Below are 24,683 nucleotides of genomic sequence, written 5' to 3'. Positions count from 1 at the left end.
CTCAGGGGAAGATGGGTGAAGATTACACAAGAAATCCTATAAATCTATAAATCTATAAATCTAATAATATTTCAAAAGAAAATAAATCTATAAATAATAATAATATATAATAAATATATAAATAATAATAATAAATATATAAATAATATATAAATAATATAAAATAAATATAAAATATATAAATATTTTATATATTTTATATATTTTTATTATATATATTATATATTATATATATTTTATATAAATATTATATAAATATATAAATAATAAATAAATAATATAATAAAATAAATCTATAAATAATAATAATAAATCTATAAATCTAATAATATTTCAAAAGAAAATAAAAAGGAAACAAATTACCAGCATTAGGAATGAAATTCAGAGTATCACTAGATTCTGCAGATATTAAAAGGAAACTAAAGAATATTAAAAACAAATTTATTCCAATAGGTTAACATGTATGTAGTGCATAAATTCTTTAAATTATAGAAAGTATCAACATTAATTCAAGAAAAAAATAGATAACCTAGATTGCTTAATTGTTAAAGAATTGAATTTATATTTTAAAGCATTCTGACAAATAAATCTATAGGCCTAGATAACTTCACTGATTAATTGTACTTAATATTTAAGGAAGAAATAATACCAATTTTATGTCATTTCCTCTGGAAAGTAGAGGAAGAAGGAATACATCCCCTCTGATTTATTGAGACAAAAATTATCCTGATATCAAAATAAAGGAATTATAATAAAACTATAGAATAATATTCTTTATGAACATAACTGAAAAATATTCAATGAAATTATTAGTAAATCAAATCCATATAAAACATCACTCTTGATTTATACCCTGTACAAGGCAACATAGGGATATGTAGAGCACTAGAAAAAGAGCAGATAATACATGATTATCAAGTGGATTTTATCCTGAAAATCAATCAGTGTGCTTCTATAACTACAGACTGAAGAAAAATAGAATTATTTTAAATGATGCAGAAGAAGCATTTGACAAAATTCATCATTAATTTATGATTTAAATAACTATAAGAAAAGTAGCAATTAATGTGAACTTTCTCAACATAAGAAGCATCCTTGAAAAATCTACAACTAACATGAACCTCTGTGGTGAAACACCAAACATGTTTTCCTTAAAATTAGGAACAAGGCAAAGATAACCACTTTTATTAAATATTGAATTGAAAGTCCTAGTAAATGGGATAAGTTAAGAAAAATTTCACAAAATGAATACAGAATGAAAAAAAAAAGAAGAAAATTATTATTATTCACAAGTGACATCATTTTCTAGGTAAAACATTGTAAAGAATCTACAAAAAAGCTATTACAACTGATAAGGTAAATTAAAAAGGACATTAGAAATAAGATTAACTCATAGAATATAATCTTTTTTAATACTAGCAAAGAACAACTGAAAATTAGATACTTTCAAAAAGTCAATAAAATTGCAAGAAAATATGAAAGTCTAATCATATATGCACAATACATTTTTACCAAAACTATAAAACATTTATATGGCAAATTAAAGAGGACATAAGTAACTGGGCTGATATTCTTTTTTCATGGATCAGTATTGTAAAGATATCAATTCTTCCCCAATTAAGCTATAAATTAAATGCAATTAATTTAGTTATATATTAAATGAATTTGTGATAAAATGCCAGCAGGTTTTAATATAAATGGACATTTTTTAAATAAAAATTGACAATCCGAATCTAAAGTTTTTATGGAGAAGCAAAGGAACGAGAAGAGCAAAAACAAACAAACAAAAAAAAACAAAGGACTGGAGTACACATCTACATAATTAAAGGACTTTTAAAGTTGCAATAAAGAAAACAGTACTTATTGATAAAAGGAAAGATTCATAGATCAATGGAACAGAATAAGGATACCAGAAATAGACCCACTTTTATATGTTAAATTGATTTGTAACAAAGGTAATTCAATGGAAAATTGATAGATTTTTCAACAAACAGTGCTGGAACAATTATATATCCACAGGTAAAAAATAACAGTCTCGACTTCTCTCTTGTACAAGTCTGCTCTGAGGATATACAGGTCACTAGGGGGAAGTGTGTGTGTGTATGTGTGTTTTGTTTTTTGGAGGGTCTGTCAGGGCCTTTGTCTACATCAGCGATTTGAGGCAGCCCAAATCAATATGTCAGCAACATCCTGGCAGATCATTTTAAGACAATCCTGTGAAAGAAATACTGTGCCAGCCAGAAAGTGATCTATTTCATAACTGCCCTTTTGAAATCAGACCCATCTATTGGGTCCAGAATTACCTCATATTGGGTCCAGAAGCTGGAGCTTCTTAGGGCATCTGTTTGACCTAATTGGTGGGTTATGTGGTTGGAGAGTATCCCCAAGGGGAGAGATACTGACTAGGGCTCTTGTGGATTGTCTCAGTACCTTAGGGATACCTTGAACATTTTGAGAGAAGCCCTAAAAGGTAGAGGGGAAGGGTGTGGTGGTATACAGCCATTAAGTGGGACAAGAGACTCGTTTATTCAGGTCAAACACAGGTACTGTGGTGGACCATGCACAAAACTCAATTCAAATTGGATCATAAATCTAATGTAAAATTCAAAATTATAAAATTTCTGAATGATAACATTGGAAAATCATTACGCTCAAGTTAGTCAAAGATTTTTTTTTAGACAACACACATAAAGCAGGAAACAAAAATAGAATAAAATGTGTAAATGTGACTTTGTCAAAACTAAAACTTCTGGGGGTGCCTGGACGGCTCAGACGGTTAAGCATCCCACTCTTGGTTTTGGCTCAGGTCATGATCTCATGGTTTTTGAGATTAAGCCCTGAATTGGGCTCTGCACTGAGAGTATGGAGCATGCTTGGGATTTTCTCTCCCTCCTTCTCTCTCTCTGTGCCTCCCCTGCTAGTTCTCTCTCTCCTTTCTGTCTCTCTCTCAAAATGAATACATAAACTTAAAAAAAAAAAACAAAAAACTCTGCTATTTGAAAGACAGTTAAAAGAATAAGCACAGCCTAAAAGAAAATATTTGCATAGCACACATACATAGCACACATAAATGGTATAGTTTTCATACTTTAAGAATTACAAACACTCAATTATAAGAAAACCAAATTAAAAAATGGTAAGGATTTGAATAGACACATCTCCAAAACACATAAATGACAAACACAGGAAAAGATGCTTGGCATCATTAATCATGAGGGAAATGGAAATCAAAACTATAATGAGATACTATAATACACTTACTAAAGTGGTTTAAAAAATAACTAAACATTCCAAGTGTGGGGGATTGAAAGGACCAATTGCAACACCCAAGTGTTTCTGAAGAGAATTCAAAATGATAAAGCTACTTTGTAGAAGAGGTTGGCAATTTCTTCTACAGTAAAACAGTTTTAACTTATGACTCAGTAACCTCACTACTAGGTTTACCCAAGAGAAATGAACTCATCTGTCTACACAAAAACTTATACATAAATATTTATATCAGCTTTATTCATAGGCACCGAAAACAGGAAACAAATTGTTCAGCAAGCTGTAAATAGAAAAAAACTTATATATCCATACAATAAAATACAACCAAGCAGTAAAAAGGAATAAATTGCTGATACATAAAATAATGTAGATGATCTTAAATGCATTATGCTAAGTGAACAAAGCTGGGTTCAGAAATGACATGATCTGTGATTGCATTTCAATGACATTCTAGAAAACACACACATATTGGGATAGTAAATAAATCAGTGCTTTCCTGGACTTGGGGATGGAGACAAGGGATTTACAACAAAGGGTAATAAAGTAAGAATTATGAAAATGTTGTAGATTTTTACTGTGATATTGATTATAACTTCACTTATCAAAATTCATAGAACTGTACACTAAAACCAGGGAAATTTTTCTCATTTGTATCTCACTCTAACTTTAATAAAAGAGGCAATAAAAATTATATAATCTTATATATGAAAAATCTATTTTCCCCTACAATTATCCATCATTATTGTTATTTTAGTATAATTTTTGCTTGCAATATTAAATATGGTATTCATATGTGTATATTTCTATAGTTTTATTATCAGTTGTCTTTATTTATATATACATATATAAATATAAATGAATTATTAAAATCATATTTTTTATTATTAAAAGTATATGTACACACAGACCTATTTTTTCTATTTTCTTATTTTTGCACATTTTATTTTCAATCCTTAGTCTCCTAAGAAGTTGCAAACATAGTATAGTGTGCCCTTAAACTCTGTGTTTCCTCAGTGATAACATCTAATATAACCATAGCACATTATAAAAAACAGGAAATTGACATTAATGCAATACTATTAAACTATAGACATTATCCAGATTTTACTAGTTTTTACATGAACTTATTGTTGTTTGTTTGCTTTGTATGCAGCAACTGGGTTATAAGCCATGGGTTATAGCACAACAAATGCTTTAATCAAGGGTATGGAATACTGCCCAGGTTTCAAACTGATTTCTGGTTAATACACAGTGAGGAAAAACTTCAAAAACCAAATTTACATGTGAAACATAGCCCACAAAACCTGAACCTAGCCAGGTTGACTGCCTGCTAAACTAGAAGAATTAAATATAAACCAGGGTCTCATAACAATAGTTGAACTGCCCAGGTATGAAACAAAATTAATCATTATAACAAGAACCAAGAAAATCTCAATTTAAATAAGAACAGATAATCAACTGATGCCGATGCCAAGATGGCACAGCTGTTTTAAAGATCTAATGAGTATTTTAAAGCCACAGTCTTTAAAATGCTCCAGCAAGCAATTCCTCAGACTCTTAGATTTAAGTTGGAAAAATAAACAGATAGCAAGAAATAGAAGATATTTGTATTTTCTAATTATATCTTTAGAAGAACTTCAAGGACCTTTTGGAACTGAAAAATACAAAACTAAAACAAAAGCAAAAGCCTTACTGGAGGAGATCAACAGGACAACGGACAGGACAAAAGGGGGAAAAATTCAGTAAACTTGAAGATAAATCAATAAAACTTGTCCAATGTGAACTATAAAGATAAATTGAAAAATGAATTAAACATGTTCCATAAGACTTGTGGAACAATGAAAACAAAAGATCTAACATTGTGTCATCAGTGTTCCAGAAACAAAAAGAGGAAAAGTAATCAGATGAAAATATTTGAGGAAATAATAGTTGAACATTTTCCAAACATTAAAACTGAAAATATGCAGGGGCGCCTGGGTGGCGGAGTCGGTTAAGCGTCCGACTTCAGCCAGGTCATGATCTCCCGGTCCGTGAGTTCGAGCCCCGCGTCAGGCTCTGGGCTGATGGCTCAGAGCCTGGAGCCTGTTTCCGATTCTGTGTCTCCCTCTCTCTCTGCCCCTCCCCCGTTCATGCTCTGTCTCTCTCTGTCTCAAAAATAAATAAAAAACGTTGAAAAAAAAATTAAAACAAAAAAAAAACAAAAAACTGAAAATATGCAGATACAAGAATCTCAGTAAACTCTAACCAAGGTAAGTCCAGAGAAACCAATAACCAGACACATACTATACATGATCATAAAATTTCCAAAAACCAAAGATAAAGAAAAATCTTGATAGCAGTCAAAATGCCATAACCTTGAGGGCAAAAACAACTTGAATGACAGAGGATTTCTCATCAGAATCCAGGAGGTGAGAGGAACTAATAACCGTTTTGAAATGCTAAGAAAAAGGATAATCAACCCATAATTCTATATTTAGCAAAAATATCCTTCAGGAGTAAAGGAGAATTGAAGACATTGGCATGTAAGAAAAACTAAGACAATTATTTCCAGCAAAATTGCTTTGAAACAATTTCTAATAGAAGTTCTTTAGACATAAAGGAAATGATAAAATAAAATGTGGAATATACATGTTTTTTAATAGCATAAACCTTGATTTACTGATTTATTATATTTAGACATTATTAACAAGTTCCTTGTTGAGCTATGAAACTACTAGCTATCAATGGATTCTTCAGACATTCTGAACTCCTTCTAATCCATGAAATAACCTGTATTAAATTTCTGGCCATTTATACATGCTTTTAGCTCTGCAGTTCATAGGATTAATTTCTACTTATCCTTCAGGTCTCAAATAAAATATGTTTTCTCTGAGTTTATTTCCTGAATTTTCTCAGATAGTTTTATATGTTTCCACATATGAGACTACTGCATGGCATTTTCCTATCATAATAATTATCACACTTTAAGCTATTGATTTATTTCTCTCTTAAAAGGGCTATGAGTCCATTTTTCAATATTATATTCCCATGAGCTAGCAGACTATCTGGCCCATAATAGGCATAGAAAACAATTGAAACAGTAGTATAGAATGGGTACTATATCTTTATTTAAAATAAATGGATAACTTTAAGAAAATATCACATTTTTAATTATATTGTTCTAGAATTCTCTGATCACGAATCTTAAATGAAAACAGAGTATGTGTTACATAGACTATCTCATTGGAGTATCAGATTAATTTATGAAAATAACACTATTATTTCCTTTTTTCTTTTCTTTTCTTTCTTTCTTTCTTTCTTTCTTTTTTTATTTTTTACAAAGATGGAAACAGAGCTTCAGAGAGATATTGCATTCTCATAAGTTGGTTAGTGACTAGACAGGATTTTAAATAAATGAAATTTTAAGAGGTAGTTCAACAACTTATTTTACAATTTCTAATTTTTATTAAATTTAAAAGAAGAGATTGCTTCAAAGGAAAATCATTCATCAATTGACATTTTCACCATTGGATTTTTTTTCCAGATTATCCATTTCTCCTAGATGATATGATATATTGTTATAGATAAATTTGGAATTGTAGTCATGCATATGTGATGCTTCACCACATTTTTAAGTTTTAACAAAAATATCCAATCAGATGATGACATTCAAATGTACTTTTGGAAGTACCAAGATTAGCCTGCAAGTTTGACCTTGAAAAATCTTTATTCCCAGCACATATTCAAACTATTGTATAAGATCCACTTTTAAATAATCAAATGTATAAAAATAACAAATAGTAATTTATTTTTCACTATGAATCACATACTTTTCTGGGCAATAAACATATGTAATTAAATTAAATCTTGATAATTTCTATATATACAATACTCTTGGTTACTTTGATTTTAGAGGAGAAACTAAGGCCCAGAGAAACAATTTAACTTGCTCAACACAGTGGTGATTATTGCTGGCAAAAATTTCATAAATTTGTATATTTGAAAGGACTCATCAAATTCTACAAAGCATATTCACAGCAAGGCTTTTATTTAAAAATACAGAAGGAGAAAGAATGATAGGGAAGCATTGAGAATATGAGAGTCATCCAGGCAAAATCTGCCCAGGTTCCTCATGCACACATGGACATGCTTTGTCTCTGAATTAAAGCACTGAGATCTATGTTCTGAATTCCTGCTCCAGAATAGCTCAGGGCAGAAGTTTTAGTGGCATCTTTTTATGCCCTTCTGATCAGCTAGTCATACCAGGCAGATTAACTACTTAGGTCAGGTGAAAACTATCAGTAAACAAACCAGCTCTGTGTGTCACTTGGAAATTTTAGACTTTAAACAGCACATCATAAATTCCACTGTTCTTATATTAGTCAATAGTCAAAGTCAGATATGTGGGCATCCCCAGAGGTAAGGCTAGACATTTCTAGGTCCAGCAGTAAATGAGCTCTATCTCACATTGTGGGGGAGCCTCAATTTTAACCCTGCTCTTCTGCATCCAGAGACCATGCTCTTGAAACCATGCTGTTGGTGGAACAAGAAAAATTTACTATTCATTTGCCCTGGCATTACTATTCAGGATGAAAATCCAGGTCTCAGAGTGGTAAGTTTATGTAATAATATTAATAAATCATAATTTTACTAGCTGACCTTTACAACAATATTATGAATTAGATAATTTTATACATATTCCCACTTTACAGGCAAAGGAACTGTAAAACTGAGACTTATAGAGGGTATATAATGCTCTATAGCTATTTTGTAAGTGCCACCCATCCACCCACACATGATCCACACATCTAGCCATCACACTACTACACTGGTGACATGTTTAAAATCTGGATCTAGGTTGTTTGGATTGCAGCCCTCTCTCGGGCTCTAACTAGCTGTGTGTTTTGACCACACTTCTTTACCTTCTTGTGCAACAGTATTCTTATTGCTGAGCAGAAATAAATTAAACAGATAACTGTTTTAGAGAGTGATAAATGGATGGGGTTGCTATTTATTACGTATGATTTAAGGTGAAACATAGCAGAAATGAAGAGAGGGTAATGTAGACATCTGAGAAAGAACATTAATGGCAGAAAGCAGAAATTGCACTCACTGAGGCAGATACATGTTTGTTGTGTAAGGTACAGCAAAGGAGGGCAGTGTAACCAGTACAGTGTGAGAGATTAAAATTAAAAAAAAAAAAAAAAAAAGACAGAGGGAGAGAGTGAGAGAGCGAGAGATGGAGTACCTAGGTGGCTCAGTCAGTTAAGTGACTCTTGATTTGGGCCCAGGTCATGATTTCCTGGTTCCTGAATTACAGCCCACATCAGGCTCTGTGCTGACAGCTTGGAACCTGGAGCCTGCTTCGGATTCTGTGTCTCCCTCTCTCTCTGCCCCTCTCCTGCTCGCACTCTGTCTCTCTCAAAAATAGACAAACATTTAAAAAATTAAAAAAGGAAAGAAGGGTAGTAGAAGTCTAGGTCATTAAGGTATAGAGGGAAGGAGAAGGCAGATCATGTAGTGTCTACACCATAGGGAATTCAGGCTTTATTAGGAGTGAGATGGGAAGCTTCTACAGTATTTAGGGAAGACATAAAACCTGAGTTACGTTTAACAATATTCTGTTAGCTCCTGTGTGGAAGGCAGATTGTGTGTCTGAAAAGTGGGAAGGCAGGGAGGAGTCTACTGAGGGCTGATTGATTGCTCAGACAAGGGCAGTGGATTGATGTCAGAGTAAGTGGTCTAAAATGGAGTATATTGGAAAGGTAAAAGCAGGACTTAACCTGCCATGCTTAACTTCAATGACATAAGTTTATGGCCAGACATGGGACAAATTTCTTTATATCATAACTCCTAGGATTAAAACACATCTCTGCCTCTCCAGCAGAGGAAGGACTCTATGCTAATTCCTTTCCCACTATGCCCTAGAGCTAATATTCCCTCCCAGGGTCCCAACTCATGCTGCATTCTTTTTTCTAGGAAAGCTCACTCCTATTCTCTCAATTATCCTCTATACACAGATGTAAATCTAAAATTCCATCTCCAAAACCTTTCTAATGTTCCTGAAACTGTTTACAATTTCCTACTAAATAAAACTTTCTTCATGCTTCAGGCATAGAAAACTCAAAACTAAACCCAATATCCAACTATCTCCCCCTGCATAAGTCTGCTTACTATCCAACAGACAAAACTAAATTTGTTTCATCTGTTCTGGTTACTATCTCAGTGAACTTCAACTTTATGAAAATGGATGCCAAAGCACACTGACAACTAAAGATAAGAAGTTTTCAACTTATATATCATTTTTTTAACAATCAGTAATGAATGGCTGGCCGGGTTAGAAAATGAAAAAGCATAATATAGTTTATCTCTCACATCTCCTTCAGAGTTAAATAGAAGTTCAGTTAAATTATTAAGTAAAGGTTCCTTTAAGCACAGTGAAAATATATTGAAGGTTAGACGGTATCTGAGTGGATGCTTTTCATTCTAACTTTTTAGTCAATTCCCACATACCATGCTATATTACAGTATAGGGTGGGATTTTTAAAATTCATAATCAGTCATGTATTTAATTTGAGCAGTCTCTATTTGTTTGAAAGACAGTAAGTACTTTTTTTTTTTTTTTTAATTTTTTTTTTCAACGTTTTTTTATTTATTTTTGGGACAGAGAGAGACAGAGCATGAACAGGGGAGGGGCAGAGAGAGAGGGAGACACAGAATCGGAAGCAGGCTCCAGGCTCTGAGCCATCAGCCCAGAGCCTGACGCGGGGCTCGAACTCACAGACCGCGAGATCGTGACCTGGCTGAAGTCGGACGCTTAACCGACTGCGCCACCCAGGCGCCCCAAAAGACAGTAAGTACTTTGGATAAGAGTGTATCTTAAAATCTCTCTCTTGGAAGGTACACTTAAGAATATTTCGGGGCGCCTGGGTGGCGCAGTCGGTTAAGCGTCCGACTTCAGCCAGGTCACGATCTCGCGGTCTGTGAGTTCGAGCCCCGCGTCGGGCTCTGGGCTGATGGCTCGGAGCCTGGAGCCTGTTTCCGATTCTGTGTCTCCCTCTCTCTCTGCCCCTCCCCCGTTCATGCTCTGTTTCTCTCTGTCCCAAAAATAAATAAAAAAACGTTGAAAAAAAAAAAAAAAATTTAAGAATATTTCACCCAATGTAGGAATCCCCCGTAAAGCACTCCTTGACAGTCTTCCAGACTCTGCATGAGCCTGTTCAACAATGGAGTAATCATGAACCCTTATGGTAGCTAATGTACTTTTAAAAACTCTAATCATTAGGCTATTCTTTATTTCTTATTAAAGGAGTTATGGAAATACTGAGCAGAGAAATATCATAAAGTCCAAACTACTTAGCATGCTGTTCAAACATTTTTACAAACTAAATTCAAATAGCTGCTCTGTCTGCTTCATTGTTTACCCTTTAAATGAGCCTCACATACCTTCCCAGGCATAACTACTGTAAATATGTCTCTAAGCCAACTTCTTTCTACTTGAATATGAGCAAGTTTTTATCCTCACTGTACTTCAGTCTCTGTTAAAAAAAAAAAAAATTGGTAATTACAAGGTCCACCCAAAATTGTATGGAAAGGATTCAATGAATATTCTCCAAGTGTCTAGGACACCACCTAGTATGTATAACTAATTTATTCTAGGTCTTATTGTTGCTATTGCTGTTTTCTCATTAATATTACAATTTTCCATATTTTCTTATTGCCTATCTCTGATTCTAATCCATTATTTTGACTATTTTCAGCCATATATTTCCTTTGACTGGAGTCATCTTTGGCTTTTTCCATCTTGATTTGATATTCTGCATATTCCAGCCTGTGACTCCTGGTTTTCACCCCTGTTAGCTTCACATACAAAGAAACCACTTATGAACTGCACAGGCTGGACTGCCCTTCATTCAGCCATGAATTAACGGTCAAGGTGAGAGCAGAAGAAAATTCCTAGAGCAACTGCTGCAGGCCCATATTGCAAAATCTGAGGTCAAATCTCTAACCACAGATTTTTTTCACTTCTAAAGTTCACATCAGCTATTAATCCTTATCATAGAGTGCAAACTGTAGCTCTAATCTCTGACCTCCAGTCTTATTGGGATGTCATCGTGACTCCTGCTTGGTAAATTTTGCGATGTCCTCTGAGACCGCCTATTTTCTCTGTTAAAATGACTCAACAATGAAGACTCACATTTTCAGGGCATTCGAAGAAATACTTATCATTAATGTCTAAAAACTGTATCACTGCTTCTTTTCTTGCTTTGTTGTCTATTCTGCAAGGGGTATGTGGGCCTCATGGTGGTAAGAATCACCAAGAATTTTGCAACAACTTTCATCCCCAAAGAGCCAGTGTTTTAGTAATCTTCAAATTTACTGATATTTTCACTCCTTTCGCCAATAGCCCAGTAAAGGTAAATGAATATTCTGGATTTATATTGTTATGCCTCTTTTGGTATTTAGGCATAGCTATGAATCTCTTTTGCAAATGCTGTACATGGCCTCTTAAGAGGGAGCTCAACACAGAACTTCCCGTGCAAGTCAGTGTTTTAGATACCCTTTTATATTTTATTGAAAATAACTTTTGAGCATATTTTAAGATACGTTTTTTTCTAGCTTTTCATTAATCTTTAGTTATTTTCCTTTGGACTTATTTGTAATAATGTCAAATATAACTCGTAACTCCATTCTTACCTGCTTTTCACAACAAAATCTATGAATGGCCCCTATTAACACCTCAATCTTATTTCAGTCCTTGAGTTAGCCCTGTTAGAGGGTTATATCTGGATATGACTTTTTAAAGAAATAGCCTACATATACCTTAAAAAAATTGTGTCCTTAAAGTCTAGGATATTGATATGCAAACAATCCATGAAAAAAGAACCAGATTTTCTCAACCAATCTGTCATGGATTGATTCTTCTGTAACACACACACACACACATGCATGCACGCACACACACACACACACACACACACACACACACCAAACCAAGAACTAGAAAATGAAATTTGAAAAAATATACTCAAATTATAAACCCCAATTTTTTACTATTAAAATTACATTTCAATAAATATAAAAACTTATTTAAAAAAGTATATTGAAAATATAGGGAATGAACACAGAAAATTTTATTATACTTGCAATTATTTGATATCCTGCAATATAAACAAATGCCATGAGTGAAATGACATTATCCATAGTAAGGGTGTATCTGCACTTTTGAATGACAGTATGCAATGAATATTTAGTTTTAAGTGATGGGGGTGCCTGGGTGGCTCTGTGGGTTAAGCATCGACTTCGGCTCAGGTCATGATCTTGCAGTTCAGGAGTTCGAGGCCCACGATGGGCTGCATCAGGCTCTGTGCTGACACCTCGGAGCCTGGAGCCTGCTTCAGATTCTGTGTCTCCCTCTCTCTCTCTGCCCCCAACCCACTCACACTCTGTCTCTGTCTCTTTCAAAAATAAATAAACATTAAAAATTTTTTAAGTTTTAAGTGATGACTTTACATCTTAGTTGTTATTTTTTTGTTAATGTTTATTTATTTATTTTGAGAGAGAGTGTGTGCGTGAGCAGGGGAAGGGCAGAGAGAGAGAGAGGGAGAGAGAGAATCCCAAGCAGGTTCCATGCTGTCAACACTGAGCCTGATGTGAGGCTTGAACCCATGAACCATGAGATCATGACCTGAGCCAAAATCAAGAGTCGAACGCTTAACTGACTGAGTCACCCAGGTACCCCCTTAGTTGTTAACTTAATTTAGGTTGTGTTGATGACAATAACACAGCCACAGATAATCTATAGGTAGTTTCTACCTATAGATTGGGTGCCACCCAAGCACCCCTCTGTCCTATTTTTTAAATTGACTTTCCTCCCTTCTCTAAATATGTCTGATTATTTTTTGCTTGCCTTATCTAACATAACTTTATCATGGCAGTGGTATCCTAAATATTTGGAGGTCTGAGCACATTAAGTGGGAGACTTATTTAATTGCCTTATTCCTGGAGACCACCCTAGAACTCTATTCCAAGTATTATTCTGTTTTTGTGAAACCAGTGCCCCAAATACCTATTTGGCAGGTAACATATGCTTATAAAGGCATTTTAAAAATAGACCGTAAGTGATACATTATTTCATGTAAGAATTAGCAAATTACTTTTGGCATTAATCAGAAAACAGACAAAATTTTTAAAAATCATGCCTTAGCCTAAATATGGCCACCAAAATGCTAATGATCCACACACAGACTAGATGTTTCTAATTGAATGGGGTTGATTTAATGGAGCGTGTTAATATTTGTCGTCAATAACAACAGTTTAGCTAACATACCAGATGTAACAAACCTTTTATTTTAATGTAAGCAATTCCATGTTTTCCTGATCCACATTGGCATAAGCATTTTGTCTATTACTTTCCAAATGGCACCAACACCACCCTAACAATTGTATACCTTAAAAATACCTTAAAAATTGTACACCTTAAACACTTCCTTAAAGAAATCTATGAAACCACATTTGGACAATCACCTAGTAGTATTATAATAGTTTCACATGTTTCTTAGAAAGCTTTCACACTCTACAGTGAACTTCTCTTTTTTCAATCATTTATTAGCTTCTCTGTATTCATACATTGAATCTAGTCCCTGGGAATGAACTTTAATTCTCACCATCTGTGCCTTGGCCAGGAATGTCCATATCCCTTTGATGCATAAATACATCCCGAATATTTCTCATTCTGTTAGTAAGAGCTGTGAAGCACAGAAAATAATGTTTCAAAGAGGAACCATGAGGGATCATTTATTGCTCCAGCACTTTGAAAAATCTATGAAATTCCTTTATGTCTTCTTCATTATATTTTCAATGGAACAATTAGTTTGAGTGGCTACAAACACTGAATTTTCATGACCACATTAGCCTTTGAAGCCAAAATTATTGAATGCATTATTCTCTATGTGAAATACAGTGGGATGTGGTGAGTTGGCGATTAAAAATCATAAGTTGCCTCCAACTGGAAAACTCGTCGAGAGTTAATTTCCTAACAGCCTATCTGGTCACACTTTAAAACCCACGTAGTTTGCATAATTCAGTAGTTTGTTCCAAGGATATATTTTACAAGTCTTGAGAGCTGTAACTATGGCTTTTTTAATATTTAGTAAAGCTCTTGCAATGAATGGTAACATCTCAAATACAAAAGTAGTCCCCTGAAAACCTCGGCTATAATTTCTAAAGGTAATAAGACATTCTCATGACTATTTTATTCAAGCACGCATTATAATTACCTCCAAATTACTGAGGGTACAGCTCTAGCACCAACTGAAGTAATTTCTTACTGTTTGACAGAGTAAATGAATGACAAAAAAAAAAATCTTCAAATCATCTGGCTTTATTTCTCCTTACTGGACCTTATCTGTTTTGCATTTTTAAATTCTAAGCAGTTAAGATAATACATAGAAGTTCTGACTCTAGACCACATATTGGCAGACAGTATCTATAAATTAAAAAAAAGTGAATGTTTTAGGCTTTGGGTAGTACAGTCTCTGTGATGACTACTGGAATCAGCCTTTGTAGTATGAAAACAGCTGTAGACAATGCTTAAATTAATGGGTATGGCTGTGTTCCGATAAAACTTTATTTACAAAAGAAGTGGCTGATGAGATTTGGCCCTCAAGATTTGTCATGCTTGCTCAAAACAATAGAATAAGACCCATGCCTCCCATTTCCTCAAGTAAAAACTACTTTCCTGGTTGCAGGAGGCAGTCATATGAAAAAAAGGATATATTGTGCTTTATGGAAATATATATTTGTTGCATCAGTCCTACTTCATTCACCAGCCTTTTGATAGTTAATTTTATATATCAAATTGGTTAGGTCCAGGTGCCTGGATATTATGTCAAACACTGGTCTGAATGCTGCTCTAAGGTACTTTTTGGATGAGATTAATATTTCAATCAGTAGAATTTGAGTAAAGCAGACTATCCTCCATAAAGTAGGTGGGCTTCATCCAATCAGTTATTTAACAGTATGTTCAAACATGATGACTTAATAAGTACAATTGTAGAAGTTAAATTCATATGTATCTCTACAAGAAACATTTTTCACTTCAATAATTCTTCTGAAATAATCCTGCTCATTTATTTGTGCACGATTGCAAGTGAGGTGATAGATGTTAATTGGTTGGCTTCATTGCAACAGAAGTGTACAAAGAATATTTATATCATTAACATTATAGTCTCTGTATAGAATATCAGCTGAAATAATTCTAATGAGGATTTAAGTTTTCAGCCAATTCATAGCATTAGTTAGTAAGTCCTTGGAACATAAAGCCTCTGGTTAACATGAGATATCTGAAATTATTGGAATTATTAATATAAATTCAACTGGAAAATTCAAAGTTCAAAACAAATTGTTGGTGCAATGCAACACAAATACAAATTTTGCTACAACACACCATCTCAGTAAACATATTGCTTAGTAAACTGTGGAGTAGAAATCTGTTTGTAATTATTTACTGGGCACATGTAATAAAAATTGCATCTAAGTAAGCTATAATATTAAAGAAATAAAAATCGTCAAAAAATACTTATTTATCTTGAGAAAGATAGAGAGTACGTGTGTGCACAAACAGAGGAGGGACAGAGAGAGAATCCCAAGTAGTCTCTACACTGCCAGCGCTGGGTCTGGTGTAGGGGCTGGATCTCACAAATCCTGAGATCATGACCTGAACCAAAATCAACAACCAGATGTTCAACCACCTGAGCCACCCAGGCGCTCCCCTCCAAATGTCAAAATTTAAAAATATTTTATAAATACAATGTATGTTATATAAAATGTTGAGATAAAAATATAAATTTCTGCATGCTAGAATATGTTTTTCTCTGCTAACTTATCAGGTAGATTTTGGAAATGTTTGCACCTTTGAAGAACTACTTTGCAAATTACCCTAACTCTGCTACAATGTCATATATTTTTTTTGTGTGAGTACTCTAAATTTTGTTTGCAATCTATTTAAAATCAGTTGACAATTATTTGTCAACATAAAAAATGGAGGCAAAAAGCTTCAAGATTTTTGTTACATAAGTAAATCTCCCAAATTAAAAAGATATTTGATTTCTTCATTATTTTGTAGGAATAAACAAATTAAACAGTACAAGCTCAAATAGTAATTTTGAAATTCTATCATTGGGTTTTGTTTTATCTCAGCCTTAAGAGAAAAATATTTTAATAGTTTTTTTTCATATTAATTAAATAAATATATTTCAATATTAGAATAAAATAAATCGAGAAAGACTGATATTGCAACATCTAAACTTGGAAAAATTCAAAAGAATTTTAGAGACAACTTAAGTGACTTACCTTTTCTGGGAAAAACATTTTCATGTATAAATAATTCATTTTCTTTAGTCCCCTTTATATAATTACCAGAGCCCATCTCTCCAGTGTAGCACAGGTGGGAAGGGGGTTAGAGATGTATACTCCTTTTAGAGGGTTATGCAAAAGTGAACAATGTTATTAACTATGCTTCATCTGGGATTCTCAAAAATTTAGATAAATATATTGTGAAGTACAGAGGAAAGAAATACCTATCTCCCATAGTCTGGGGCAAGATTTTATATAAATCCTATTTAGCATCTAAATATTTTATCTATGTATGTATTTCATTAAAAATCTCATTCATGTATCCACTGTTAACTATTACTTACATAATAATACAAATATTATTTTCGATCTTAGGGTAAATGTGAAGTTTCAGAGAGAAGGTCAGTGTATGCCATGTTCAGACTGCCCATATCCCTGGGCTTCATGCTCACAGGGGTAAATCTCAATGAATTTAATCTTTAATAAATTCTTTGATAAAATAAGGGGTAAGGTGTAGCCTGTGAAGCAAAATGACCTTCATGTAAAACCAGTTATTCTCATGGTCCCATACATCAAGCTTGCTTTCTACTTAATGATCTTTCAAGCACTTTCAAGCACTTAGGAAATTGATAGAATCAACATGTCTGTAAGATGAATAATCATGTTCAGACATAGACTACAGAAGTTTTATGTATTCTCTGGAGTAAAAAGCAAGTATTATATAAATACATGGAATTAGAAAGGAATACATACAGTAATAATAATAAAGACAGTAAGTTTTATCAACAAAATATTAAAATTAGTCAGGAATTTGCAATCTTTGAGGCTGTTTATCAGATTTTCAGTAACATTGATACATTAAAAGATATGTGGCCTTATTATACCCCAGTGATCCCAACTATAAGTCATTTATTGAAAATTATTAGTTCAAAAATAATTCTAGTTAAGGTTTTTATCCTTTCATCTTGTTTTTATTCTTTTGTTGAAATGTATCTATTCATAATTATATACATAGTATAAATGTTAAAGATGAAATAAAAAGTCCTTGATTGCCCAACATAATGTTTTTAGAAGTCCTTTGATAATAGATTACAATTCCATTCTCTGTATTTTTACCATCGAAGTCTTTTATCTAACCTAAAGTAAATTAAGCTAACTATTGCTTCAGTAAATGAGATCAGTTGGACCAAGTTACACTGCATACAGAAGTAATTTCTGTCTCCTAATAATATGTGGGCTGTATTACCTTTTTATTTTCTCATTGTTGATATGGTAACTGAATCTTTTGATTCTTCAAATTTATTAGCAGCCAATTTTCCTAATATTAAACGATAAGAAAAAATACCTATTTAACTATACGTCTGAACTCTGGTTAGCAGAAGTTTAATTCTGTATCTATTCAGAATTACAATCTGGAATGGAAAATACAAGTTATTTATTATTTTATTTCATTATAGAAACATTGAATTGAGTAAAAAGCAATAAGATGCTTCCTTTCCTCTTACTTTTGTTCCTAGTGGTGTTTATAATCTGGGAACTTGGCATAGCTTCTATACCCTTCTTCTATCCCAAACTCCAACCACATTTCTTTCCCAGAAACACTGAACAAAATTCTCTAACAAGAGGAAATAAAAACTTAACCTTTCCTCCCCTATCAAATAGAAGTAACAGAGACAAAGAATTAAGTCCTCTGAGAGTTTACAATTGCACTTATTCTTTAAAGGGAGCATTTTAAAATGTTCCTTCCAGGGGTGCCTGGGTGGCTCAGTCAGTTAAGCATCCGACTTTGGCTCAGGTCATGATCTCCTCTGTGAGTTTGAGCCCCGCATCAGGCTGTGTTCTGACAGCCTGGAGCCTGCTTCAGATTCTGTGTCTCCCTCTCTCTCTTACCCTCTCCCACTCATGCTCTGTCTCTCTCTCTCTCTAAATAATAAATAAGATTTAAAAAAAATTAAAAAATAAAGTGTTCCTTCTAAGAAGACACAATTGCATTTGATAATTACCTTCCTACTTGGTCAATAGTAATAATTTAAGAATCTGAAAAATAAAACTCAAGTACTAGAAAATACAAAAAAAATCTACTAGAACATGTAATCTGCTGAGAAATTTCCTTCATTGTTTTTTTATTTTTTATTATTTTTAATGTTTATTTATTTTTGAGAGAGAAAGAGAGTGAACAGGGGAAGGGCAGAGAGAAAGGGGGACAGAGGATCTGAAGTGGGCTCTGTGCTAACAGTAGAGAGCCCAATGTGGGGCTTGAACTCATGAACCATGAGATCATGACCTAAGCTGAAGTTGGGTGCTAAACTTACTGAACAACCCAGGCACCCCTCCCTTATTATTTTTTAAGATAAAAGTTATCATTCTTATAAACCTGTAATAATATAAAATGGCTAGAAAAATTTTTGTTTCACAAAAAAAGAACTGGCCTAAATGCCATTCTCAAGTTTATCATTTTTCAAATTCATAGGTTAGAGAAGCCTGTGGAAAGTAGTGAAAAAAACAGCCTATGGAGGCAGAAGACTTTATTATCTGACATGGGCGAAAAGCTTAACATATCAGCTACATGATTAGGGCCAATGGTTTAACATCTCTAGACATTTATGTGGGTATGTACAAGTACACAACTCATAAGACATTTATGCTGAGCTAGGCACTGTGGTAGGCATCTTATTATATACTTTTTTCTCAAATAACCCTCATGACAACTTTATGAGTTACATATAGCATTCCTTACCTTATAGATAAATTGAGATTACTTTAGAGAAATCAAAGCAATTTGCTCACAAATACTACACCAGTAGCAAAGGCAGAATTTTAAATTAATTGGTCTAGCATCAAAGCCCATTAGTATATAATTGGTACATTGCATCACTCTATTAAGAATGATCTGTTTAAAAATAAAATTATCCTTGGATTATGTTCAATATGCTTTAACAGTTACTATTCGTTATTCCATGAAGAACTAGAGGGATCAAAAATTTGGTAACAGAAGTTTTCTAGCATCTATCTACTGACCCCCACCCCCTGAGTATGCAATCCTCTAATGTAACCCTTTAATGGCAGATTATAAACCCATGAGAATATTTTACATGATGGGTGCAGGAAGGTTGCCTTATTCTTCTTTATAAGAATTATGGAGTTTACTAAATAGAGCTTAATTTTAGAAACCAGCTAGGGGCTAATTTTAAGAATGAATCTGTTTCTACCTCAGGACACTTTAAAGAGAAGGAAGTACAAATTCAGGTTTCAAATTATTTGAAAGAAAGTGATAAGACAGAGGGCAGGCTGCCTTCTGATCCTGTTACGTGAAATAGTAGAAATTACTTTTTTAAAAATTCCAAAGCAAGTACGGCAAGAAGCTGATTTCCAGGTTGATTGAATGCACAAGCTGGATAGTTTTTTATGGTTAAAATTCAACATCTGATTAATAAAATGTGATTAATAGTATCCTTATAGTTCACAAACTCCCTTTCCCTCTTCTCTCCTCCTGCTTTTAAGTTGACTAATTAGATCTATATACTTTCCAACTAAGAAACCTAACAAGGTATTCAGTAAATATTAGTTCCTTTCACATCACACAATTTAGTATTAAATAGCAAACCTGCACACATTTTACTATGTATGAAATCTTTGTGAAAAATTATCACTACAAATACATTATTGTATACTTGACTACTTATCTATGCCAATTAGATTTCAAATTTTTCTTACTGATTCTATCTTATTTACTCACGTGTTCACATCTTTATTCATTAAGTCATTCATTATGTCAGCACTGGGAGAGCTACAAAGAATAAGACAAAGCTCTAGAACTAGAGAGACTAGTCTATCTGATAAGGCTGGCAGGCAAATAGACAATCACGATAGTGAAAAAGAAGCAAGCCCAGTTCTGTGGAATCACAGAGAAAGTAACGGACTATAAGAAAGACCATGTAGCCCATTACTTGGGATTTAGTCCTTAATTATAGTTTATGTTAGATTAACAGATTTGTTTATACATTTCCCAACCATTTATCTTTTCTGACATAACAGTTCATTTAACTGGGAATTCGAAGGTTGTTTATTTCAGCTATAAGAAAACAATTCTGGATTCTATCTTGAAAATCTGTCTGTTAGTTTTGCGGGAGGCAAACTAGTGGTGGATGCATATAATAGCTTAGTAATCAAATCCTGTTTAAAAGTCAAAGTGTAGGAAGTATTATAATAATAAAGATTTCATATTTTCCTTATGCAGTGTTCAGAAACACTCTGCAGGAAGCTTATATACATAATAAATACACTGGAAGTCTGAAGAGAGATAGTAGAACCAAATGTTTACTTAGGAAGCCACTACACTAGCAAAAACAAATGAACGAACAGTGTTGTGAGTAAAGAGCTTGATGCTGATGTTTTCTCCAACAGAATGCTACCTCTTTTATTGCAAACACTTCTATAAAACATAGTAAAAAAACAGAGTTCAAGAGATTTCCATCTTGTGTAATTCCTGCAAAAGACAACTGCAAATCCTGTCAGAAAATCTGTTTATTCCTCCATTCTTAGGGATCATTCAATTGACATTATATAGCTTTCAACATTGAGTATTGGAAGAAAACCTGAAAATACGATAAAGTTTTAAAATTTAATTTTTAACAAATATTTTGAATCTTTGTGATCCATTAGCTGGTAGTCTTAAAACCTGATGCAAAATTATATTGTTTCCATTTCTTAAAGAAAAAAAAATATATGTCCATTTTTTTGGGAAAATACATTTTATGTGTTACAAATTTTAATTTATATAGAGAACGAGAAACTTCTTTTGATATAACCTAAGTTGACAGAGAGAACTGTTTATACTAATAATTAAATATTTATTCTGCATTTCAAAAATATATCTAATTTTTAAGTCACTTTCACCAGCTGTAATATGGTTACCAGATATATCTCTAACTTATATAATTTTATAGAACCATAAAACTGATTTTTTAAAGGTTGACAGCTATTAAATCAGGACTTAAAGCAATGAAGAAAGTCAGAAGCCTTTATCCTAAAGACCTTACTTTAATAAATCAGGTCACCTATCACCTTGACAAGTGAAAAGGGTCTTCAGAGGAAAGACCCAGACTTTATACTTTTATACAGTGATAATGAGCATGATTTTGATCTAGAGACATTTACAGGGTCTAAGTTACAAGATAAAGACTATTTTTTAAGACCAGCTGAAGTTAATTTATAGGATTTGAAAGATGATTAATAATGCTGTGACAGGAAACAAGAGAGAGAAAATGTTTTCTGGAACTCCTTTCTCCTGTTCTCTAAGATAGGGTCAAAGGTGTGATGTGCCCAGATGCAGTCCAATGCAAATCAGTTATATCCTGTTTATGCCCCTGCTACCATCTGTTCCTTCTTCTAGAGTTAACTGCTCAGGTTGGGGAAGAAAGACTTTCAAAGAGGGTGAGATAGAAAACAAAGTCTTCTGAATTCTTCTTATTGTAGGAAACAAAGGCAAAAGGAAACATTCAATTTTCTTACTACCTACAACCCATTGACAAGTCCTTGAAACAGGCAGAGTGACCTTCCTCTAGGAACTCAGCTGCCTCGATGTTAATACTTTGTTCAAGGCAAAAGGCAATCTTAGCTTAACATTATCCCGACCTCCAGGATCCTGTAAGTCTATTTTACCATGTCAAAATTCCTTTGGAAACTTCTTATATTTCTAACCCCAAAGATACATGTTAGCAATCATCCTCCAAGCATATGGCCCCCTGATATACATGTGAAGGGTCTCACAACAAGGCTTTTCTAAACAGTAATAAATGACCTTTCCTAACAATAGCTAGCCCCCTCAAGGTCCTGGCAACCTTGCTTCTAAAATGCCTTAGAGACTTATAATATCCCTAACCACCTCCCAATTTGAAAGTATGTAATCAGTCACCTGTCACAACCCCACTACAGCTTTTTCTGCCCATGGGTCCCCTCCCCATGCTTTAATAAAACCACCTTTTTGCACTGAAAATGTCTCAAGAATATTTTCTTGACCATTCGTTCCAAACCCTAACATTTCCATATCAGTCTTTACCCACTGTGGAAGGACATGGTAGTTTTCTAAATTGTTTTGTTTTCAGAGAGCAAATATACAGTAAGTTGGAATTACACTAATAAGAACAGAATACATAAGCTTGTCTTGTAAAAAAAAAAAATGTTAAGAGGGTTTTAGGGCAGTGGAACCACTCTGTATGATAATATAATGGTGAATACATGTGCTTATACATTTGTCCAAACCCAAGGAATATAACAACATCAGTAGTGAACCTTAATGTAAACTATGGATTTGGGGTGATAATGATGTATCAATGTAGGTTTATCGATGGTAACAATGGTACTCCTCGGTGGCGGTCACTGACTATAGGGGAGGCCATGAATGAGTGGGAACAAGGGGCTACATAGGATATTTCAGCACCTTCTTCTCAATTGTGTGGTGATCCTAAAACTGCTTGAAAAAAATAAAATCTGTTTAAAGTATTAAAAAATACTTTATAAAGTGATTGCCTACTCTAAAAATGTTGTCTTCAGTACTTAATGTATTTATGCCATTATTTTTTAAATGTAATTTTACATCAAGGATTGAATGAAGCAACACATTTTCAAAAAAAATGGGTAAAGTTAAAAAAAAAGTAGAGTACCAAGTAAATATCAAGTGTGTCTGAGTAAAATGTATAACTGACACAATACAAATAAACATTTGCATTGACATATAGTCTACATTTGAGTAAATATATGGATTGTAAAGTTCTTGAAAGTTTTTTAATATTTACCCTTTATTTATTTTTTAAGTTTATTTATTTATTTATTTGAGAGAGGAGCATGAATAAGGGAGGGGGAGAGAGGGAGAAGGAGAGAGAGGACCCCAAGCAGGCTCCATGCTTAGTGCAGAGCCCAATGCTGGGTTCCATTCCACAACCATGAGATCATGACCTGAGCCAAAATCAAGTCAGACACTCAACTGACTGAGCCACCCAGATGCCCCTGTAATATTTATCCTTCATATAAAATGAATTGAATAATAGAATCCTCAAATTATAATTGCAAATATTTTGCAAACAAATTGCAAAATTTCTATCTTTGTTACTTATAGCATTGTATTGTTAAAGTAATTATACAAAGAGGCCATTGGACTGAGGTGAGTCTAATATCTTGGTGACTTAGATAAGCAACCCAAAACCTGAGCTAGAGTCAATGCATTTGAATCCAAATGTGAAATTTAACAAAAACCAGTAACAAACATCCACTTGGTGTTTCCCAAATACTTAAATTATAATCAATCAAATAAGTTTCATGCTTTGCTTCCTCATCTTCTTTTAAAAACCTCTCCCTTAGCTCCTCACTCTGGGGTGGTCCTAACTCCCCCTCATTTGGCTCTATTCAGTTGGAATCATATATGTGCAAACAAGCTCTTCAAACATTTTAATGTGCCTCAATTTACCTTTATACAATTCATATACCACTCAATCTGGATTTAAGGAAGTACACATGTTGTCCAAATGCTACCACATAAATCTGTAGTAAGTGCTTCAAATTAATTCTATAGTTCTGTAACGGGGATGGGGATTTGGGTTATTCTACATATTTTAAAGAAAATGTTAAAAAAGGTAATATTTAAAAACATTTTAGTAACCATAAATATATTTTATTCCCATTTAGTAGATTAGAAATACCAAATGTTTGAATTAAAAGTGGTCAGCAGAGCTTCATTTGTTCTCTGTGTAAGAGCCTCTTTCTTGCTAGTATACAACACTTCACAGTTATCTGGAATTAAGGAGGTTATAGAATCTAAGAGCTTCCACTAAGATTATCCTCATCTAGAGCATAACTACCTAAGAAAATTCTCAAAGAGAAGGCCATATTCTTCCTAGACTGGCTTCTAATCTGACTCCATAGCAAATGCTCTCAAATCTTCATTACTTCTCAGAACCTATCCTTCATTTGACTTCTCTAAAATTCAGCTGCCCCTTGAGACCAATAACAACCTTGCAGATGTCTTAGCAGTGACTTCCCCTCCACAACCAACACACCATAACATCTACCAGAAGTGCAAGTGCCCC

The 24,683-nt window shown here is 33.5% G+C and overlaps 1 long non-coding RNA gene across 1 annotated transcript in view; it reads left to right on the top strand.

Moving 5' to 3' along the window:
- Nucleotides 1–24,683, top strand: part of LOC122217146 — a 73,263-nt gene that overhangs the window by 19,186 nt on the left and 29,394 nt on the right. The window contains exons 2-3 of the long non-coding RNA XR_006201313.1: nt 7,758–7,858; nt 11,007–11,182. This is a non-coding gene — a long non-coding RNA (uncharacterized LOC122217146). The remainder of the gene's footprint in view (nt 1–7,757; nt 7,859–11,006; nt 11,183–24,683) is intronic.

This window comes from Panthera leo, chromosome B1 (genome assembly GCF_018350215.1).
Source record: "Panthera leo isolate Ple1 chromosome B1, P.leo_Ple1_pat1.1, whole genome shotgun sequence".
NCBI lineage: Eukaryota > Metazoa > Chordata > Mammalia > Carnivora > Felidae > Panthera > Panthera leo.
The sequence above is the reverse complement of the archived record's forward strand: the minus strand, read 5'-3'. Positions and strand labels throughout refer to the sequence as shown.